Consider the following 5,000-nt stretch of genomic DNA (forward strand, 5'->3'; position numbering starts at 1 on the left):
AGCCCGCCACATCCCGCCGCCCCAACACATCACATATTTATACACATTTTATATTGGTGGAGGAACAAAGCATTATTAAAAGGAGTGGAAGCGGCTGTTACGGAATGGCTGCTGATGCTTGATATTAGGTCCTGATACCGAGGAGGAATCTGGGTGGGGTGGGGGAGGGGGGCTGCCCTCGGTCTCTCTCTCTCTCTCTTTTTCTCTCTCTCGCCCTCGGTCTCTCTCTCTCTCTCTCTCTCTCTCTCTCTCTCTCTCTCTCTCTTGCCCTCCATCTCCCCCTCTCTCTCTGTCTCTCTTGCCTCCTCGGGTTCCCTCTGGTGTATCTCTCGTATGCGGCCTCTTTTCTTTCTCTCTCTCTCTCTCTCTATTTCTCGCTCTCTCTCTCTCTCTCTCTCTTTCTCTCTCTCTCTCTCCCTTCCTCTTGCTCGCTCTGTTGGTCTCTCCCTTTCCTTCCCTCATATAGAAAGTAAAGGCTAGATATATAACCATATTGATTAGATACATAGACAAAAACAAGTTGGTATGTTAGTTAATGAAGAGTAAAAAAAATAAAAAAGCAATTCTTAAACATTAATACAAATCACACACACTCACTCACTCACACACACACACACACACACACTCACTCACTCACTCTCACACACACACACACACGCACACACACACACACACACACACACACTCACACACACACACACACACGCGCGCGCGCGCGCACACACACACACACACACCCATATATATATATATATATATATATATATATATATATATATATATATATATATATATACGCATGCGTGTGTGCGTGTGTTTACTTTCTTTCTGTTTAATTTATTGGCAGAATCAGTGAGAGGAAGAGAAACAAACGGCGATGGAAAAGGTATAGCAGAATATAAAAAGAAAAACAGTGCTCAGCAAAAGACATCATCTATGATAAACACAAAACAAGAAATCCCGAAAGGAGAAAGCAATCCTGGACAACTCAAAGCCAGAGGACGACCCCGGCCGACTCGGGCGACGACGCGAGGTACACGCTATAATTGCTACAAAATGAGACGGGGCATCTCTATATTCCCGTCAGACTCCGGGCTGGCGTCGGGCGATCCTCCCTCCAAGGAGATCCCTTTCACCTTCGCGGACAAGAAATGCCAGATTGGACGACCGTGAGAATCTTTTTCTCGATTCTTCTCTCACCTTCCTCTCGGCGAAACCCAAAAATTCCCTCACACGCTCGCACAAAAGGCGGCCCAACTCGAAATTCTCAGAACACCCCCATAGTCAAGAGGTCCTTAATCCCACCATCCTTTCTAGAATCCTCAATTGAGGGTCTGAGCGTCTTCCTTCCTCCTTTCCTTCTCTCGCTCTCTCTCCTACTCTCCCTCTCTATCTATCTCATTCTTTCTTTTTGTCTGTCTATCTTCTTCGCTCTCTATCTATCCACCTCTCTACCTTTCACTTTCTTTCTTTCTGTCTGTTTGTCTGCTTCTCTATCTCTTTCTCTCTTCCTCTCTCTCTCACTCCCACTTTCTGTCTGCTTTCTCTTTCTCTCTCTCTCTCTCTCTCGATTTCTCCCCCGCTCTCTATCTATGTCTGTGTCTCATTCTCTGTTTCTGTTTCCCTGTCTATGCCTCCGCCTCTGCCTCTGTATGTCTGTCTCTCACTCCCTCCATCCTTCTTGATGTATTCGCCTCCTACTTCAGTTTCTTTTCGCTTCTCGTCACGGAGATGTATTCTTTATAGAAATCCTTTCTTTATTCTCTAAAGATTTTCATTACAAGCATCGCGAAGATTTTCCTCTCCACTTCTCTTTTTCTGTCTTTCAGCCTTCAGTCCTTCCTCTTCTCCCGGACTATCCATCTCTCGCACTCTCTCTCTGTCACATCTTTAATCTCATCTTGTCCCTTCTCCTCCCTCGTTCGTATTCTTCCCATTCTTCTCATATCATCCTTTCCATGATTTTTCCCTTTTTTGCTTCATTCTCTCTTCACTTCCTTTTTTTAATGTCTTTATCATTCTTTTTTTTTTCTTATTCCCTTTCATTTTTTTATTTCCTCCTTCTCTTCTCTGTCCCTTGTCAGTTCCCTCTTCTTTCTCTTTCCCGTTCCACCTTCATTTTATATTCCCAGATCTTTCTCCTTCTATGTTCTTGTCTTTTCTGTTTTGCCCTTCTCTCCCCTCCATTTTCTTTCCTTCTCCTCCCTTTTCCCTTCCCTTCCCCTCCCCTTCCTTTCCTTTCCCCTTTCGTTCCTCTTCCTTCCCCCTTTCTTTTCCTCCCCCCTTCCCTTTCCTCTCTCTTTCCCCTCCCTTCCCTTCCCCTTTCCTTTTCCTTTCTTTTCCTTCCCTTACCTTTCCCTCCCCCTCTCTTTCCATTTGCTTCCCTTGTACCCTTCCCTTCCTTTTCTTTCCCTTTAACCTCTCTTTCCCCTTCCCTTTCCCCTCCCTTCCCCCTCTCTTTCCATTTGCTTCCTTTCCTCTTCCCTTCCATTTCTTTTACTTCCCCCTCTCCCTTTCCTCTTCCCTTCCATATTCCTCTCCACTTTCTTTCCTTTTCCTTCCCTCTTCCCCTTACTTCTCTTCCCCTTCCCTTTTCCCTCTTTCCTTCCCCTTCCTCTTCCCTTCCCTTCCTCTCTCTTTCCAATACCTTCCCTTTGCTCTCCCTTCCCCTTCCCTTTCCTCTCCCTTCCATATCTTTTACTTTCCTTTTCCTTCCCTCTTCCTCTCCCTTCCCCTTTCCTCTCCCTTTTCCCTCTTTTCCTTCCCTTTCCTCTCCCTTCCCCTTCCCTTTCCTCTCCCTTTCCTCTCCCTTCCTCTCCCTTTCCCCTTCCCTTCCCCTCCCTTTCCCTCAGCTCGCGCCTTAATCTCACCGAGGCCCGGCCAAAAGTCCTCTAGGGCGGGAGTTCCAAAAACCACGCGGCAGAGCAAACTTTCCTTCTTTTTCACAAACTTAGTGATTTAATAAAGGCGCGCTACAGGTGCTCCTCCGCGGGGCCAGGTCACTCCTGCCTTCGACGACCCTCTCTTCCCTCACGCTCTCGTCGTTCTCTTGTGTCTTCTCTTCTTCTTCTTCCTTCTCTTCCTCTTATTCTAATTATTATTATGGTTCAGTCTCTCCCAGTTTCTTCTCTTTCTCGTCTTGCACTTTCTTCTCGCACTCCTCTTCTACTTTCTTCTGGTCCTCCTCTTTACTTTCTTCTCTTCCTCCTCACCCACTTTCTTCTCTTCCTTCTTCTCCTCCTTCCATTACTTTTTTTTCCATCCCTTCATTTTCTCTTCATTCTGCACCCCTTTCTATTTCAATTACTAATACTCCCTCCTCATCCTCATCTCTCACCTTATCTCTCTATCTTCTTCAGTTCCTTCGTATCATCATCATCAGTTTCTAATTCTTTCCACTTCTCTTCGTCTTTATTGGCCTTCTCTTATCCCCGATTATCTTTCAGACTGCTCTTTTATTCAAGTATTTTTTTTTCCCTTTTTAAAGATAATAATGTACTCATTTCCTCTCCTTCCCCTCCTCCTTTTCTATCTGTGCGTCTCTGTGTGTGTGTGTGTGTGTGTGTGTGTGTGTGTGTGTGTGTGTGTGTGTGTGTGTGTGTGTGTGTGTGTGTGTGTGTGTGTGTGTGTGTGTGTGTGTGTGTGTGTGTGTGTGTGTGTGTGTGTGTGTGTGTGTGTGTGTCTGTCTCTCTCTCTCTTTATCCTTCACTTTTCATTATCTTTATCAAAACCATTTCCGGTAAAAAAAAGTGTCTCAAAAAACAGAGAGGAAGAGTAATAACACGTCTAACCTGATCGACACACGTAACTCATTCCGGCCGCCATTTTGTTGTGGTAACCTTCGCTGACCTTTCTCGTCCTGCAGGTGGGACGCGGCCGGAAGATGGGGGAGGGGGAGTGGGAGGAGGAGGAGAAGGAGGAGGAGAAGGAGGAGAAGAAGAAATGGAGGAGGTGGAGGAGGAGGAGGTGGAGGAATGGGGAAGAGGAGGAGGAGGAATGGGGGGAGGAGGAGGAGAAGGAAGAGGGATGGAGGAGGAGAAGAAATGGGGGGAGGAGGAGGAGGAATGGGGGGGGGAGGAGGAGGAATGGGGGGAGGGAGGAAAGGATGAGGAGAAAGGGGGGAGGAGTAGGAGAAGGAAGAGGAATGGGGGATGAGGATGAGGAGTGGGGGGAGGGGGAGGAGGGAAGGAAGAGGAGGAATGAGGGAGGAAGGAGGAGGCGGAATGGGGAGGAGGAGGAATGGAGGGAGGAGGGAGGAATGGGGGAGGAGGAATGGAGGGAGGAGGAGGAGGAGGAATGGGGGGGGAGGGGGGAGGAGTGGGAGGAGGGAGAAGGAGGAGGAGGAGGGAGAGGAGGAGGAGAAAGAGGAAGAAGAAAATAAAGAGTTAGGTAGTGAAGGAGGAAAAGAAAGAAAAAAAGAGTGATTGTAAAGGAGGAAAGGAAGAGCAAGAGCAGGAAGCGCATGAGGAGGAGGAGGAGGGGAAGGAGGTGCACTGACTGGGTTCGGAGAAAGTTCAGAACCAAGATGGCAACCGGGGATGGAAAGTGTTAATTCAGGAATGCTCTTTTTCTTCCCTCTCTCTTTTTGGCCTCTCTCCATCTCTCTTCTTTAATAACCAAAGAAGCAAACAAGGTCTACCTTTTATTTATATTTACATTTATATTTATCCTATCTACCACGACATATATTCATATCCTTTTTTCTATTTCCAGATTATTTCACAACCAAAGGACAATTGCTCGTAGGCATAAAATTATTTGATTTACTAATAGTTTCGAATGGACATCATTAACCGTTGAGGAAAATCATCATATTATGGAGACATAATAGAGAACATCAACAATACCCACAACAACAACAACAACAATAACAACAGCAACAGCAACAACAATAACAAAAACAACAACAACAACGGTAATGTATCGACAGCGTACGTTCGGAGCATCGGGGCGACCCCCTAAAAAACAAAAACACAAAACCGAAAACTAGATTATGGACG

The sequence above is a fragment of the Penaeus vannamei genome, chromosome 5 (assembly GCF_042767895.1).
Source record: "Penaeus vannamei isolate JL-2024 chromosome 5, ASM4276789v1, whole genome shotgun sequence".
Taxonomy (NCBI): Eukaryota; Metazoa; Arthropoda; class Malacostraca; order Decapoda; family Penaeidae; genus Penaeus; species Penaeus vannamei.